Below are 19,522 nucleotides of genomic sequence, written 5' to 3'. Positions count from 1 at the left end.
TGCCAAATAGAATACGCCGAGTCAACAGAAAAGTGGTTTCCAAACATCTAACTTAATTATACCAAGGAATGCATTAGTTATCGTGCGTATTGACTTCCTGTACAAGACTGGAAGTTGTAGCTCTCTGCAGTGGCGTGTAGTATCGCCGGGACGCGACGGCCTCTCGAATTACCTCGAGTGTCAGAGTGCCTGCGTCTGCACTACAGTACAATGGGCGAGTGTAGACTGCAGACGGCGTGGCGCAGCGCGGCCAACTTCGCCGCTTCACCTCGTATAAAGTTTCGCTCCAACATGCGTCACATACAGTCCGCAAGTTATGCTGCACATACACCGCTGTGAATTCAATGCGTCTCTCCGCTAAATATATTTATTAGCGTTTCTGACATGTTAATATCTGCAATATGTCTGTACTAATAATATAGAGTCGAAAGATTGCTTCTTTGTAACGGATAAACTCAAAAACTACTTAATAGATAAAAAAAATACTTTTACTAGAAAGCTTCATTGTTAGCGAGTAACATAGGCTATGTATTATTTTCAAAAATTCCATCGACCCGTGCGAAGCTGGGTCAGATCACTATTGATTTTATACTTACAAATTTCTTAACAAATAATGTATTTATTATGTTTTAAATATGTTTTATATTATTTTGCGTTTTATAAATGCACACTCGAGCATCAGTGACGTGAGTGTTGCGTTGATTGGGTGTGAATGACTAGCTTACAATATATTTTGACGCTATTTTTAAATTATAAATCCAAATTAAACTTACAACTGTAAGGCCATGGTACTATTTGTTTAATGGGTGAATATGTTCTGGTAACTCTGTTTCTGCTAATGGTATACGTTGGCGTGGCTCCAGAGATAGTAGGTGAAGATGAAAGTAGCTCAGTTGGCTTACAGCGACAAATTCAATGAGAATTAACCACGATGTTTTCAAACGGAATTATGTGTAGGTCGATCTGATAGTTAACAGTGAGACTTTATACCTCATTACTAACGATCCCTGCCCCTCCACTTGTCGATACGGAATAGAACTATCGAGTGCGATTTCAATCTGTGCGTGGAGAACCTATTTATGTGTACAGTGTACATGTGATTTATGATTTATAATATGTTAATATGCGTGCGATTGTCCGCAGGCGCAGGCAAATCTATCGTCGCACCGCGAGTACGTGAGCAGCAAGCTGGCCGCGCTCGGCCGCTGTGTCGCCCGTCTTGACCAAGCTCTAGAGCGGGTCGCTGCCGCTCGACTTGACCCACCCTCCGCGGTTAGTATTATTTCCATCAAGCACTATCTTTAATTTGGTCAAGAGCCATTTCGGATGTTAAGGGAACTGATGTATCCAAACGTAGCGATCGCCCAGCACGTTTTTGTGTCGACAGGAGGTGGTGAACGAGTACGAGGCGGAGGTGCGCGAGGTGCTCGAGAACTACAACAACATCGAGCTCGAGTGCGTCGACGCGAAGCAGACCGTGTCGACGGAAGTGCGGGAAAAGGTGCAGCGGCTGAAAGAGGACTGGGCGCTCGTGCGGGCGGCTAGCGGCGCGGACGCATCCGCGGACGACGTTACGCGGACGGTCGAAATTACGCGGACGGTCGAAACTACGCGCGCGGTCGGACAGTCGCCACGAGCCCCGGACGCCGCCGGGGCTGACGAGCAGGCGCCGGACGCGGCCCGGGCCGCCGGCGAGGACGCCGCGCCGCCCGCCGACACCGCTCGCCGCAGTTCACCCGACAGCCTGCACAGTGGTGAGTCTCTCGCTCGGGTACGGGGAGTGGGTATCACTTGAACTGGCTGCTGGCACCGATCCACCGGCGACATGTTAGAATGCTCGAACAATCACTTGATTAATATGCGAGTTAAATGATGAGGTGGTAGTTGATATGAGATGAAAACAATTATCATATATAAAATCACGAAGGATCTATTAATGTTTCCTATATTATTTAGTCCTTCGAGCCGGATTTGAACCTATTCCTACACATACTCGATATCAAATTAATATTAATCCACTGATGGAAACGTTTACATGATACTTTTGGTTCCCCTAAAAGTGTAATCAGCAGTGATATTAAATAAGTATTACAAAAGTAAAATTTTGCAATTTATTCAGTGTAAAAGAATTAAATACTACAATTCGACCATTCTAACATCGCTCCGATCAGTAATAATTGTACAATACGTAGTGCCTTATGTACATAATAACATTGGTTTGGTTAATAAAATGTTGGGATACTAACAGCTCGTTTCATTTGGTAAGAGTAAACCCTTTTATTAACAACGTGTGTGCCCGTGTGTGTGTGTGTGTGTGACATTTATGTTGACAACTCTTTATATGGTGCGCGTGTGTGTATGTATAGAGTCGACAAATTTACACAGCGTGATGATTCGTCGCGGAGTTCATATGCAGTAAATATTTATAATATTGTATATTAATCTTGCATAAACAGCTATAGTAAGCTGCAGTTTCGTGGACGTTATCACATTTTATTAAAGTTATTCGTCATATTTACTAGGCTTATATAATGTAACATGTACAAACACATCAGTAATAACTCTTAAAAAAGCACCTAAACGTACATTCCGGTGCTGTTTTAGTGCATACATTTTTGAATGCTATCAACTTTATTAAATATATATAATGAGTATCTTTAAGTGTTCTCATCACGTTATGTATTTATAAGAGTGTGGGAATTGTGTAGTTTCATTTGTGTGGTGTCTGTGGTGACATGTATATTAACATACTAACAGCTCTATGATGGTCTTACTAATACAGTAGTTTCAACACCGCCTGTTGTAGATTGCTCGGCTCATGTATTAATTAATAATATAATAATCTACTTAAATATAATACCTACTAGTTTTTTTAATTGTCTGCAAAATTGACGATTAAAGTATGTCAAGAAAATCAGGTCATTCCAAAACTTCGAAAAAAAAAACAATTATTGTAAGTGTACAAAAGTTATATGTTTAACTACTGGGTTGTTATTGGTCGATGTTAGAATAATAAAGAGCGTCGCGTTGTGGAGTGAATATTTTATTGCAAGCAAGTAAAAAGGCTACAGCCAGACTAGTTTACAAGAGACAGTGTGTTAGTGTTGCCACGTACAAAATTAAGACGTTACTATTTACATATCATTGCCAGATGCAAAATAGAAATTAACGGTAGTTTTTAACAAAAAATGTAATCTTAAATCATGAATAATCGCTGATCAAAATGCGTTGCTCCGTTGAAGAGCAGCGCGTCAATCAAGTTTCTCTCGAAACTCGGCAAGAATGGCCGTGAAATTTTTGCCGATCTCAGATTTACCAGAATTGGCGCGAGAGGGGCGTTGGATTCTTCACCACGACAATGCCCCTGCCCACACCTCTCTTGTTGTCCGTGAGTTTTTGAAAAAATTCCATTACGGTAATTGTCGTGCTATGCTGATGCAATATTAAAACAGGAAACATTTTTCGTAAATGGGCCCAGTTTAAAAGACTTTTTAATTGCTTTCAAGGTTCAGTAAGTTCTCGATTTACTTGTATCTACTGGTCTATTTTTTTTTCTAAACTTATGTCAAGTCGTTGCAAGTTGCATTCTAATGTGACACTTGGGACTGAATTCACTCATAGTTGTACTATTTTTGATTATTATTTTTTTTTTTATGTACACGAACTGTTTGTATTTTAATATACGATTATATGACATTAATAATTAAGCATTTTGAGCGGCGTTAGCTCAATCAGACGACGCGATGCTTGACTGCGGTCCAGGGATCCCAAAGTAGAATCTTTGAATTTTTAGATTTACGTCTGGATCTAAAATTAAACTGTGTTCCACAAAAAAACGGACTTCAATTGTGTAACACCAGTTATTTTGATTGAAAAATTAAACTAATAAATCGATTCTATGTGACCAATCTGCAGATTCCTGTATATCCTCTCAGGTAAAAAAAAAAATACAATTTTTCAAATCGGTTTACAACTGACGGAGTTAAAAGACAATAAATATGAAAAAAAAATTACAACCGAATTGAGATTCTTCTTTTTTAAAAGTGGGTTGAAAAGTCATTTGCTACGTGATTCAGAGGTCGTGTAACATCGTCGTCTGACACGATAAGACATGCCAAGGGACCCTTGACCCGGTCGTTATGAAATGATGTAAATGACATGTTACACTAGAACTCTAGAAGGGTGGTATTGTGTGATAGGCAGGAGGGCAGCAAGGGGGGGGGGGAGTGATCGGACGACGACAGTTTCCATCAAGTTAATGGCGGCAAATTAACGGGCGGCCGCCGGGGCTGGCCTGCGCGCGTACCTAACAAGTTTTTTCATTAACGCTCCTAAATCCCGACTTGTTTTGACTTACTTCGTAGAATATTAATCGTATGTGCCAGATGAGAGCCCGTCACGTTTTTGAACAGTGCTAACGATGCGAATTTTTACAAGATTACAGAAGTTTTACAGTGAGGCTTTTAGAGGTTTTTTTTAAATGAGAGAGCCTTCTAATTTCTTTTTGATTATCTGATCATGCTTTATTTTTTTTCACCTACCCCCCATAAGGGCTTGAACATGAAGGTAGATAAATAAAATCTGTACGAGATAGTCGTTTTATTCACATATTATCAGAACCGTAGTGCTAAAATTGTATGGGTACCTCACCTATGTACATATAGGTCACTTATACCGTAAATGAAATAAACCTCATTAAATATATTTAGGTGTAGATATTTATGTAAATAAATGAAGTTACTATTTTGTTTACATTTTGTAACAATTTAAATTGAATTTATTGAGTCATACCAACAATAGTCTGTTAGCTACAAAACAATGAGTGTAAAGTGCAGTAAAAACAACACGAAGGCACAATACGCTCGATCCACTGTTGCAGTGTTACAAGTGCTTTGTGAATCTCGGCACAGCTCGACATCAATCATTGGCAAAAAGGAGCATAACATTCCGCTAATGAAATACGAGGTCACTTTACCAGACATGCGAGTACTCACAAATCACAGCAATAACGGCTGTCAGTGGCAGGGGCGCGCGAGTCGCGTGTTGCGGCGACAGTCGCGCGAATAGCGCGCGGCGACCAACGGTAGTCGCTCATTTGGACGACAAATTGCACATCTGCATTGCGTACATTTAAATTCAAATTTAAGAAACAATATAAAGAATTTCCGACAAAGAATTCCGCATATAATCTGAGAATGGTAATTGGAATGGCGTTCCTTGTACCGTATATATAGGAATGTATATTTAAATATTTAGGTAGATAATAGTGGCGGGCGTACAGAGGGTAGGCTGAAATAAGAGGAAGGCACGGCGTGCCAAGACGTGAGCTCATTTCCACTATACTACAAACAGAGCTGCTATAAGATATAGGCGGGTGGCGATTAGAAATATTTAATATTGTTGTAGCTAATTGTGGTACATTGTTAACCAATATAAAGGAATATAATTATGTAATCTTAACATACAGTCCACACACCAATCCATACAGATATACCATACATCCATACTTAACTCACACAAATACACTACACGCCGTCACCTATCGTTTTATAATATAAGTATTTGTAAACAGGGATTGTTACACCAGTTCACATTAAAACAATGTAGTAAGCAGACGTGTCATTTGATTTTCTAAAATAGATCAAGCAAAAATATTTTTGAACCTTAAGTGCTCCAAGAAATATTATTTTTAAGTAAAAAAGGAGAAGTTTCTAAATTCGCCTGTATATATTATAAAAAAATAGTTTTTTTTTTTATGGAACAGGCGAGCTTGCGGGTCACTTGATGGTGACTCGGCCACCCATGAGCGTCTAAAACACCGGAGACATTGCAGTATACTATACGAGTATACAATACTTTCATTAAAATCGATGATAAATAGAAGATATCTCTTAACATAAAAAAAAAAAAAAAAAAAAACTAGTGAACTGACAACTTTATTAGTTTTGAATTTGATTATAAACGAGTAGTTGCTTACTTATAATAATTTATTACTTATAATAATTGTCTTAAATATATTGTAAAAAATGTCCGATGTACATACATGACATTGTTTGTACACAAGAGTCCGCGAAATAAAAATGTCGATTGGTAATATAAAATTTGATTTGCACGCTTGCGCGATATCGTTTGGGGCGCATCGTATTCTTCACAAAGCGTGCAAATTTCCTTATTATTAGCGAGTTTGCGACAAACGCTCGCTTTAAGTGGAATACGCCACTTGGCAAGTTAAAAATTTAAACTTAAGTACATACGGCTTTATTATAAGTTCTTAGCAAGTTACCTTACGAAAACTTTTACAGTTTTTCTTGGACTGGAAACATGAAAATATTTCCAAAATGTAAGTTCTTTGTCATCACTAGCGCAGCGGCACTGTAAAAAGAAACGACTGAAAGAGACACGACCCACTTGTAATGGGAGTAGAAGCGAAAAAACTGGAATAACAAACAATGCGCGTTCTGTCATTGTGGGCACCGTGCCCCTCGCGTCCTACATACACGTGACGTCACAAAGCAAAGTTTCTGGGGCGAGAATCGCGCTGCCAGCAATGTGGGGGCGGCGCCGGCCGTGCCGTGCCTCCCGTCATTACTCGCGAGCTGTTTGTAGACGCGTCGCCACGTCCCCACCACCTGAATAAGTAGCCCTTCAGAGCCCAAGCTACATATAACTTGCCCACTGTCAGTAGATTCATCGAGTCGTTTCTTATCCACGGTCCAACTGCGTAGTTCGAATGGTTGTGTTACTAAGGGCGATGTTTATTGTCCATGGTGCTACCAGTAAGATTCTACTGCTATCTACTTATCTATTTTTATATTACAAATGTTTGTACTCCATCTAAGGAGTATTAAATTATCAGGTATCCGAAATCATATGTATAACATAAGTACGTGCAGGTCAGATATAAAAATGATTTCACGGTATAATTGATAATCTTACATAGATTATCAATTTACTTTCTATTTTATCTTTATTGAAATTTTCATCACCAGTAAATTGAAAAATAGATTTAGGAATGTTCATATAAGTATATTAAACAGTAATGTTCCAGATCACACTACAAAGTGAGTGTAGGTACTAATATCAGTTCACTTGTACGTAGCTATGGTTCTGTAGGGATGCCTATTAATGCGTTCTCACGTTGCACCACCGCGTCGCGATTATTGCATTAATATTCAACTAGTTTCACTTCATATGATTAACCATTTATTAAATGCATGCGATAATATATTTTCATTGGGTCCGGATGTGCCTTACCTGCTCTGCTTTGCAATAAATCGTAATCAATGTCCTCCTTATAAAGTCACGTTCGTAATCTATGTTATTGACATTTTCTGACAGATCCATTACAAAGGCTTTACACACGAATTAGCTATAGAATAAATTTAGTGATTACGTAGAAACAGAATGCCTGATATTATTCTTAATCTATAAGCGGCTACAACTTTATCCTTTTATTATCTTTCTTATCTGTGTTTTTATTCTTTTAGTGGTATGCAAAGATTTCTGTTATTCCTTGGTGGTATGGTATCCATAGACTTAGTATAATAATGGTGTCTCTCATCTAAATTAAGTATCTCATTATTTTTTTTCTAAAGATTTCAATTTTATTTCACAAGCCTCGTTACCTAAGAACAAGGCATTACATAGGAGTGATAAAATTGTGAATTCATAGCAGGCTAGTGTTACAGAAAATGTTATACGGCCGTATAACCTTACCGAATTCAGATACAACCTGCTTGCATATTTTCTACATAAACTGTGTCGAATATATAACCTAGTAATATAAAATATGTTATTGAAAAATAATTGACATATCAAACATTTTCTGTACACTAACCTGCTATGAATTGAGAAAAATAGCAACTGATGGTGTATCTTTGGTCCTCTTTTTACTAATTATATTTGCATAAGAAGAAAGAAGGCAAACAGTTGAGTACTAAAAGAGGCTAATTTTTTAATTGTAGTACTACTATATTTTTTAATAAGACCAGCCAAGGTGCATGTGTGGTGTATATTAAGTTTAACACGTTAAAAGAACGCATGCCCACCGGCGGGTAAATATGCAACATTACCGTCCCGCGTGCTCACGGGTGGGTACATGTTTTACTTGGGGACTGCTTGTATACCGGTGGGCATTATTTATATATGATTTACAGTTTTTATTTTATCATTCCTTCTATGTTATTCCTTGTTCTTAGCTCGTTACCTAGCGACTGTATTGCCATGCGCAATATGGTAAATATGCCACATTCTGTAACCAATTTCATTGTTGTCAATGTAAATTCGATACATTAACGATAGTAGCTGCAGACCTAAAAATTTATATAAAAATTAAACTAAATAATTTTAAAATAGAATTTTCAGTTAAGTGCGTAGTATCGAGAAAATATTAACATATGTACTGTGAGACCAGGGAAATCTAGAATCAGTATCAGTCGGCGAGTCAGATGCACGGTTTTTCCAATGTATGTTCAAATGTACTATCTTTTGTTAGAATTTATGAGCCTTGTTGTTGTATTAGCCATCAACTGTCCGCTGCTGAACATAGTTTCTTCCATAAAAGGGGGGGCTTTGTCATTAGTTGCAACGCTTGGAAGACGAATTGATAACCGCAATTTGACTTTTGGTGATGTAAAAGGGATGCTGCTGCCTATCCCTTCACCATAAGCTTCCTTAGTCGCCTCTTACAATACCCCCGGGAAAGGAAGGGGCGGCCTATTCTATGCCGGGACCTACACTGATATTATTGATAAATTTGTAAAAATATTATAAAATTACGATTTGAGTCACTAACTATAAAGTTGAATAGGTAAAAAAGTGTTTTTGGGAAAAAATATTATTTAAAAAAGGTAATAGATTGGTTTTGTCGATGCGTTTACAGGGAGAGACACTAAACTCTACTGGTTACTAATCTAGATGTTTTATTTTGACTATTTTCAATATCGTGGGAATGCAGCAGCGCATTGGGAACGTAAATATACAATGTTATTACCTTTAATGCACAAGACGCCGGCCGCGCTCTGGAGGCGAACGGAGAGGACTGCACTCTGCAAATTGCAAGCGGCGTGCCCGGTTTATTCCGCCGTAAATTTGGCCGGTTAAAAATTCAACAGATACCTACATACGCTCTCGATATTTACATTCCACTGGTGGATATTCGCCTTGTATGTACCTATTATGATGTCCTTATTCTTGATAAATGATAAACTAATTATTATTTATTGATTGTTACCACTTGAGGCTTTAATGGCGCAATCAATCTTCATGAAATTACTCATACGCATAGTATTTTTTTTTTTATACAATTTAGAATGGCAAACAAGCTGACGGTCCACCTGATGTAAAGTGGTAACCGTCGCCTATAGACATGAGCAGTACCATGGACATAACACAGTATACTGTTTCGCCCATGATACCCCCCATGCGTTGCCATTCCTGAGGACTCAGATGTTATTTCTCTGTACCCAGTAAATTCACGCCATATCCCACCCTTCAAACCGAAACACAGCCATGCAAACACAACTGCTTCACGGTTGAAACACGAATTGGACAGAGGTACCCAAGCAATCGACTTTTGTACTAAGTCTCTCTCTGGTAAATGTATGGTATTTGGAGGTATAGAATGGGCCACCCTTTCCTTCCCCGTGAGTGTGGTAAAAGGCGACTAAGGGAACTAAACGGTCGATGGATAGATCGATGGGTAGCAGCGTCCCTCTTAAAACATCACCAAAGTCTAACTGCGGTTGCCGACCCACCTGCTAAGTGTGGCAAGTACTAGCAAAACACTCCTTTATGAGGGAGGCCTATGTTTAGCAGTGGACAGCTGTTGGTTGATATGGCGATCGTTATTATTGTATTGTCATAAAAAATATTTTTATAAATATTTCGCACAAATATGGATAATAGTGAATTAAAATAATTCTAATCGAATAACCAGTAATATGTTTATTTCATACATATAACTCTTATTGAACTTGAATATTTGGTATAGAGAAATTCAATGACATCAACACCGGAGGAAGTTTTATTGGTTGCAAAAATAATCGAAATCAGTTCAGCATTACCTAAGACAATATATCTATATATGTGTGTAGGTATATGTATATAAATATAATAATGAGTAGGGATAATATTTATATTATCACATCTCACATATATAGAACTAACAAAATTTTTCATCGTGCCTCCCACCAAACTGTTTATAATTACTCCTCTCCATCCAAAGGTTGGCTGGAAGAGATCGCTCTTAGCGATAAGGACGGCCAAACAATAGTAAACTTATTATAATATATTTATAATAAGTTTACTATTGTAATCTTTTGGAGGAAACAATAAAGAGTATCTATCTATCTATATCTACACACAAATTTGTGTTCCTTAAAGAAAATTGTCTAGTTCATGAGTTCAGCGGGCTCTAAGTAGCTTTGCCTATTTTACGTAGGCTTTATAATTTACTATGTTATAACTGATATACTCGGTAATTCTAAAAAGATCATTCGATGCATTTAAATTAGTTTTTTATCATATCAAAGCTTGTTATTAAGTGCTTAATGCATGCTTTATATTCATAATTCATTGGACCTTGTACTGCACGGGGCACTTGCACTGCGCTCGGGTGACGGGGAATACTAAATAATCTGTACTGCTTTTTGCTCTGTAGCATGCGCGTTTTTTTTTGTTACTTTTTATTTTTCTTTAATATCGTTTTTCCCCTTTTCAGGTATGTAAATGCATTTTGCCTCTGTTCCCAACACTGTGGTAAGGAATGCGTTGCGCTCGTTGGGGGCGGACAGTCCGCGGGCCCACTGTTCAAACATTGCCCACTCTCTCTAAACAAACAGCGTTACGCTCGGCTTCAACAAACCGTTTCGCACGCTATTATCTTTTATTTTCACAATTTGTTTGCCAGTGGCCCCATTTATTAGAATATTCACATTAGCATTTGGTTTTAAGGTTCTTTTTTTAGTTAAAAATATGAAACAAAATTTTTTATTGTTGAAATTTTAAGTACTCTTTTCTATGACGATGTATTGATTTTTTTATAGATTTATTAATGACTAAACATTAAGGATTGATTCGTTCTAACAGTATGTAAATTTCCTCTAGAATTAGGTGTGACAAGTCTCTACGTAATTGAATATTTTGTGTTTTTTTTTATATATACAACTTAGAATGGCAAACAAGCCGACGGCCCACTGATGGAAAGTGGTAACCGTCGCCTATAGACATGAGCAATATCATGGACATAACAGATTATACTGTTTCGCCCATGATTCCCCCCATGCGTTGCCATTCCTGAGGACTCAGGTGTTATTCCTCTGTACCCTGTAGTGTACGTGTTTTGTTAGTATCCGTGGGTACCTAATAGACAAATATACATTAAAATATGTGTACAGGGCGGACTTAATGCCTGATGGCATTCTCTACTAGTCAATGGTTATGTTAAACAGAGGAGTAAATGGCGGTGCATCGGTTTAGCAAAATCAGAAAATGAAATAAAAAATTAAATATACATATATCATATACAATATAATACATATATAAAAATCAATAATTATTACATATTAATATAACCAATAAATACATAAATCATGGATATATAAACCATACATCAGTATAATAATGTAATGTTATTTAAATTAACCCTGTTCACCGCACCATAATTGTTAAATTTCTAGCTTTCACTTCCACGAGACAGGCTTTGCCTAGTGCGGGGTCATAGTTATATTGTTTCATTGGCTTTGTTTAAGGAAAATAAAGTTTATTATTATTATTATACAATTTGAAAAAGTTTTCACCGAGGGACTTTAAACGGAGTTTTGGTTAAGGACTTGTACAGACTATTTTGACAATTTCAGTTTTGTTTCTGTTACACATATCGCGTTATTTTTAATCATATAATCACAAGGAAAATCTATTTGACTGTTTCATGTAAGTGTACCCTTTTAGTCTTGTGTTACTCTTTGTAATTCTTAATCTGATGTTACGACAAGGAAGATTTTGTTTCGTAAAAATATTAGATGGAATCATCATAAAACGAATATGAAATCAGCGCGGGAGCGAATCGTATTGATTGTAATAAATAATTGTGATGATCGCTACAGAATTGACGACTTAGTTGCATGGCATAAATGCATAAGAACATTCACATGAATTGAGAATCAATGAGTTAAATGTAACTAAAGGTAGCACACAGACTGGCAACGAAAACAAAATAATTTTAATCAACTAATCAGAGAATGAGATTCTTCAATTTTTGGATGATAATTAAAAATATATAATACGAGGAAATGATTTGCTCTCGAAACGTATCCCGTGCGGCCAAGACGCAGGCGAGACGGTGACGGAGCGCGGCGCGGTGGCGAGCGAGCCACGGTATTGAATATCACCTATCAAATCCCTAGTAATGAACCTGCCCGCGAGATAAGTTCGCTTTTATGAATCTTTGCACTCGGCTGCTTTTGAACTTATGAAAAATATCCATGTGCAAATTTTAATAAATTCAGAAACGTTTCCAATTTGATGGCTGTAAAATTATTTTTTCATTTTTTGTTGCTTTATTTATCATCAAAATTATTTACACTTTTTGTTACAAATGTTTCGAAACGTTGTAAAATTATGCGCTTCTGAAAATTTTTATATTCTTATATCCTATATCCTAAATATCAAGTTATGATAATAGCCAAAGTTGTTACCCGGTTGGATAATTACAGTTTTTAAATGAGAAAGCCGACTACAATAATCATACACATTTCCGAACCGATACGACAACATAACCTTCAAGAAAAGAGCATATTCCTTTTTAAAAAACCGGCAGCACACCTGCAATGCCGTTGGTGTTGTGGGTGATCATCGGCGACGGTAGTCACTTATCATCAGGTGAGCCGCATGCTCGTTTGTAAAAAAAATCATCGATAACTCCTCGGTTGCCACTAATGATTATTATTGATTTTATAATTAATTTTTATTTAACGTCAATTGGAAGCGTGTACACGTACTTGTATGTATGAGGACATTACAGCCAAGTGGTATGTATCCGAGGCAGCATCTCTCAGCTCAAATTAAAGGTCATTACCGTGAGGCGCGAGTGTGCAGGCCGTGAGCGTTACTGTAAATCTTCAGAGTTTAATTTGGGCGTCAGGCGACGGGCGCCGTGCCGGGGCTTGTTTGCGAACGCCCTTTGACACCCACTGCTTTATGGAAACCGTGACTCTATTACGGAATTTGAAATACTTGCAATGCTTACCCTCTGTCACCCATCCGAGTAAACATTTAAATAGTCATTTAAGATATTATTAAAGTATATTTTTCTCTGCAAAAACAGCGGTTTCGATGTTAACAAAACACTGATGAATGACGAGGTATTTCATAGATTGTTCGTTTGTTAAATATAGAGTCGTAATATGGTTATTAAATTACGTGCGAACATTTTTTTCCTGATTTAAAATCATCATCCCAGCCATTATCTGTCCACTGCTGAACATAGCCCTCCCCTATAGACTGCCATAAGGAACAGTCCTGAGTCACCTGCATCCACTGATTCCCTGCAATGCTTAAATCTGTATAACTAAGAAGAATTCATGTTACAAATCCAAACATCTCCGTAATCCTCTATACAAGATATCTTTTCCCGCTTGCGTTCCATCTGGCTGATATGAACGAGCGCACGGCACCCGCGCCTCACGCGAGAGTCCTCGAGCACGTCTGCTCTGCGGGAGACACTATTCTCTTGTAATTATTCACATACTCGTAAATACGTCCAGGTTTTGTGTCACCTGTCAATGAGAAAAGTCGGGGGACAAGGATAGGATAGGATGTTATGACATTAAAACACGGAGCGGCTACATGACTAATGATGATTTGTGTTTCAAATATTAACATTCGTTGCGAACTTCGTTATTCTATAATTAGAAACTTTGTAAAGATATTTGGACGTTTGTTAATTACGTTCGCATACGGCACACATTCAATCAAGCAAATAGCCTATTTACTGAATATATATGTTATGTAGATATATACGATTTTTTTTATACAACTTAGAATGGCAAACAAGCTGACGGCCCACCTGATGGAAAGTGGTAATCGTCGTCTATAGAAATGAGCATAACAGAGTATACTGTTTCGCCCATGATACCCCCCATGCGTACATAATTACATACAATACTGCATTATCACATATTTTCTTAGCCTAATTCAGGCAAGTTTACTTTTACATCTTATAATTGCGCGTAAATAAAAATATAAATGTAAATTATTGTAAATATAAAAAAAGAAGTATAATTATCGTTACAATAATAGTTATATCCATAGTTACAATTGACAAGTTTCAAATAAGAAGCGTACTTATTCGGATAGAAATAAATTCTATTTCACCGAAGCTCAACCGTCAGGTAGTCGAGATCTGATCGCCACTATCTGAACTACACTACAGTCGACCCTTAACGAGAAAAAATCTAAAGTTGCACCGGCGGAGAAACATCCGTTCAGATAGCGGCGTTATTAGAAGCGTCAATGAAACGCGGGGACATTGAAAACGGCCGAGCCAGGAAAAGTCAGTCTGAGACACAAATACGGAAAAGTCGGTGACAGAGCAGGAGGACGGATGTAGGGGATGATTTCCCTCTCGTTTGGGCGGGCGGGCCGACAGTGCCACTTGGGCGCCCACGAGGGTAACACGCGGCGCTCGCCCGCCCGGCTCGCGCGGCACGTGTGTAGTTGACAGTGGTGTAAGTTCGTGGTGTGAGCCGTGTTGTGTCTGTGAGTCTGTGAGTGGCGGCGACAGCGGCAGAGGTATGCCGTGTTCATGTCTTGCAAATCTCCGTTCGCCGTATGTATAGGTACTTGCAGTGCTATCGAGGGTCCCGCGAGCGTCGACGCTCAACCTTGAAACGGCGTCGCTGCAGGGGTCCATTGAGGCGCCGGCACAATCATAACTTTTACGACAATGCTTTTTAAACGTGACATTAACGATCGTGTGTCTGAGATTAACTTTTATACTTTCCGGCTGCTCGGGTGAGGAGAGACGATATCTTTGTCGACTACAGAATAAATGAACCACTTTTTTCGAACTTTTTTAATAAGTAGCTTTCTTAATAATAAGGAGACTGCTTGCAAGCTTATTATTAAGAAAGTTCGTAAAATAGCGCACACGTACGAAATTCTTAGATGTTTTTATATGATGTAAATGTCTGTCTGTGTACTGGAAGAGCATTTCTGATTAATAAACAAATCTCTGTTAAATAAATTAACTAAACCTTAGAGAAATTCAACTAAATTAGGTTTTATTAATTAGTCAATAACGGTGTACAATATGTACAAAATGTCCATGTATAGTAGCATTATCGCGTCTCGATTATAATGACACCTAAATCATCAATACAATTACATGATAGTTAATTCAAGTTAATAATTTTTATTGTATCTTTTATACATTTGCTACAATTTTTATAAATAATTAAACTTTTACCCGCGACGTCGTCTGCGTGACCGCCATATATTTACTAACCGAGATAAAAAGTAGCCTGTAACCTTTTTCATCTCATTTAGTACATGTATACTTCATAGTGTATGGTTAACTCCATAAAGCGCTAAAGGTAACACACAAACTCACTTTCACATATATTAAGGATTACTAACATGATGATATAAAAATCAAAGTTAATTCTTTTTAGAACAAAATTCGCATTTTAATCAAAAATTCAGTGATGTTAAGTCTAAAAAATCTGACAATCTCTGTAATATTCAAATCTTCACAAAGTTGAGACGGTAGTAAATTCTTTGTCAACATACGAACTTCTTTGAGGAGCGTACGTTCGACGGCCGGTGCGGGTGTGCCCACGCGTGGGTATAGTCGGGCGCTGGGCGAGGGGTCCACCCTTGCCGCTGCCCGTTATTATCTTATTATTTATTGTCTCAGATCCCTCGCTGTGTCTTCTTTAAATTCCGAATAAAATATCATCGGAATTTGTCTCGCAAATTGCTCCTGCTTGTTCCGCGGAGATATCGTTTGGTCCCTTGTAGTAGTTTTATTACGTGTTTTTTTTATACCACTAAGGTGGTAAACAAGCATAAAGCCAGTCTTATGGTTTCCGGTTACTGTAGCCTATGGACGCCTGCAACACTAGGGGTGTCACGTGCATGTTACCGACCCTGAAGAAATCTTAATATGCCCTTTTTGAGGAAATCCATACTATAGTCTCTAGAAAAAACCTCGGCTGGGTGCTCATTCCTTAGCCTGAGCATACGCGGGAGAAAAACACATCTAAAATCAGACTATACGACATTATTTAGGTTCTAGTGTATGAGAATTAATACCCTGCCAATACCGAGCAGTGTGTTGATAAAAGGTGCCTGTGAGTATGTTCTCAGACAATTCCCAGATTGATTATTTATTTAATTTTCGACATTTAATATTTAACAGTTAGGGAAATACGAGAATCCTTTAAAACCAGCTTGTATGTACGAAACGAGCTGAGGAGATGAAGCAAAAGGTGTATTTATTTAATAATATTCAATTTGTTTTAATGGGTGACAATAAATGCGAACCATTTTTGTTGTGCGAGAGACCAGGTCAGATGAACTATCGTGACAAATGCACCGGAAATTAACTATGATGGGGGACCGGGTGTAGGTCGAACTGGCAGGGCATGTTGTTAATGGGACCTTTGCTCTCTATTACTAACAATTTGTCCGTCTTGACACTCGATTATTACTACATATCCCATAAAGGGTTCTTCAAAAGGGGGGTAAAGAGGTTTCTTCAGGGTCGGCAACGCGCGCGTAATACCTCTGGTATTGCAGGTGTTCATAGGCTACGGTAACCACTTACTATCAGGTGGGCCGTATGCTTGTTTGCCACCTCAGTGGTATAAAAAAAAAGGATGTTGCGTGTAATTTTATGGAAACGTAAAATTTATATATCTTATATTTTAAGTTTTTCTTAATGAAACCCTAAAGAGTAGCCTATATAAACGAGTAGTCTTAGGTGTATTACATAAAGCCTCAGATGAAATAATATGACAGGGCACCTATGTAATTTCCAAGTTTCTAGACCCAGCGGTACTTGCGTGCGTCCATAAAATAGTTGGGACATGATATATTTAGTAGTGTAGACAGATAATATTAATTGAATAATCCAATTTTACCAAATATAAGGTAAATATTTAGGTTTATCTATACTTATAATAAATCTATAGAGAGGTCAATTCTATACATGAAATATGTTTCCAAAATAACTATCAGGCGGTGATTAGTGATCGATACTGATGCCAAAAATGCAATCAGTAAAATTCTCGACGGATTTTAACGAAACTTGGTACAATTATTCTTCATACTCCTGGGCAGGTTATAGTATACTTTGCATCACGCTACGATCAATAGGAGCAGAGCAGTGAAGGGAGATGTTGGGAAATTGAAGAAATTACTCTATTTTTAAGCTTCCGTCACATGTGCAGCTTTATTGGCCACTTTTTAAAATGTAAAAATGTCCACCCGTGCAAAGTCGGGACGGACCGCTAGTATATAAATCATTTCGTGCTATGTGTGTATTATTATAATTATTTAATATATAATAATAAGTTGATATGATAAGAGCCAGTTATTTAAACGTGGGAAATTAAAAACAAATATGACACTGTAAAACACAGTTTAAATGTTAGTATTTGGATATAATAGTGAATTATTAATTTCCAATATCCTATCCCCGATGGGAAGAAATGGGATATCAACATTGTAATGGCGGGTTGAGAATATTAGATGGTTCTACAAACTTGAATTCTAGTTTGTTGCCAATCTATTAAGTACTTAGTTGCCGTGTAGTCCCGGCATAGAATGGGTCACCTCTTTCTATCCCATGGGGATTGTAGAAGACTAAGGGAATGTAATGGTCGAGAGATAGGCAGCAGTGTCCTTCTAAATACAACAATAAAGCCTAACTGCGCTTGCCAACCCGTCTGCCAAGCGTGTCAACTATTGTCAAAAATTTTTTTTCTTTTCTGCAACCCTGTTCTTTCAATGTTTACTTAAATTCTAGTCTATTTGGATTAGAAAGTTACCTATTTCTTTAAATATCTACTTTTAGATTGTTTATAAACTATGTAAACTATTAAAAGGAACATTTTTCCTTGTAATACGTGAATTTCATGGTTTTTAACCGAAAAAGTGGAGGTAGTTCTCATATTGGTTGTATTTATTTTCGTTTATTGCTTCAGAATTACGTCGTTTATAAACAGATTTTAAAAACTCTTTTTTGTCTTTAAATATTAGTCTTATTATCATCAAATTTATTGTACCATTTCATTGAAAATTCAGTAGTTTGGTTTTTAAATCGGATTAACTGGTTCATGGGTGTAATTATACTTAAATCGTTTTGCCACGGTTGAAAAATTTACTTATTTTTTTTTTTTTTCTATGCATTAACTTTCCATTTTGGCGTGCAATTATAATCTGACAAGTCTGGACTGAATGAGTCTCATTATTTTTATTGGAATTTTATAAGAATTGATTTTCATAGTACATTATTTCTTTCTGAGGAGATAGAAACAATCTCCTGTACCTTAGGGATAGAAAGCAATTTTTTCGATCAATCAATTATTAATTTAGTTATATAAACAATAGGTTTGTTTTTATTTTTTTTCTAGGTAGAGATTTAAAAAAAAATAAATCTCTACCTATACAGGAGTTTTCTCAGTAGACTTTTCAATTGAGACATGTTTTTCTTTACTCAATTGTAAGATAACTTACTTAAAATCTTAAATAGAAGGGTTCCCGTGTCAAATATAACGTTCTCGGCTCCTTTAAAATGTACCTGCGATAGTATAAACCAATTTACATTTTCACCCTATCAAATTCCACTGTACAAAATATTGTTGGGACAATGAAGAGTATAAAAGGCGAGTGGGGCGCTGTCAGTTTAGAGGCGGGAGCTGTTCTCGGTCTCTACCAGGGGGAGCTAACCGCTACACCAATTAATGTCTACATAATCCAGTTTATATTTTGTATTATTTTTACTATTCGTATTCAACTGTCAATATTATATGGATGGATACATTTTTTGAATTTATTTCGAAGAAGGAGATACTTCTAATCAATTGATTTGTAAGTCGCAACTTATTCGTTAATAAAAAATGAGGTATTGGGGCATAACGTGACAATCAATGGCAACGCAGGTCAGGTACTATGGGTATCAAAGTGTATTTTGTAGTATTCATGGTGCTGTTCACGCTTATAGGTAACGGTTATATCTTTCCATGAGATGGGCCGTCAGCTTGTTTGCCATTGCATGTGGCTTAAAACAAGACGGGAGAATAAACAATTGTCGTAATCAATCTACAAATTGGGCAAGATATTGCGTAACATTGACAAATATGTTTGTAAATTGATTGATTGATTGAAACCGGAACGTTCCCCTCCCCAAAGTTGGTTAGAATCTGAAATTTTCCCCCGTCCATCCGTTCGTATCCGTGTTGAAGCAGCTAATGTAGGTTACGTACGTTATCTCGAGTCAAGGTCACGGCGCCCGCTC

General features: G+C 37.4%; 1 protein-coding gene across 1 annotated transcript in view; it reads left to right on the top strand.

The window, feature by feature from the left end:
• Positions 1 to 1,122: 1,122 nt before the first annotated feature.
• The window catches only part of LOC113511504 (dystrophin-like), a 375,962-nt gene continuing 357,562 nt past the window's right edge, over positions 1,123 to 19,522 (top strand). The window contains exons 1-2 of the mRNA XM_052899478.1: positions 1,123 to 1,272; positions 1,388 to 1,754. The gene's annotated coding sequence lies outside the window, so the exon portion shown is untranslated. The remainder of the gene's footprint in view (positions 1,273 to 1,387; positions 1,755 to 19,522) is intronic.

Source organism: Galleria mellonella, unplaced genomic scaffold (genome assembly GCF_026898425.1).
Source record: "Galleria mellonella isolate WM207_F2 unplaced genomic scaffold, CSIRO_AGI_GalMel_v1 utg571, whole genome shotgun sequence".
In the NCBI taxonomy this organism is placed as follows: domain Eukaryota; kingdom Metazoa; phylum Arthropoda; class Insecta; order Lepidoptera; family Pyralidae; genus Galleria; species Galleria mellonella.
This window is presented reverse-complemented; position numbering and strand designations above follow the sequence as displayed.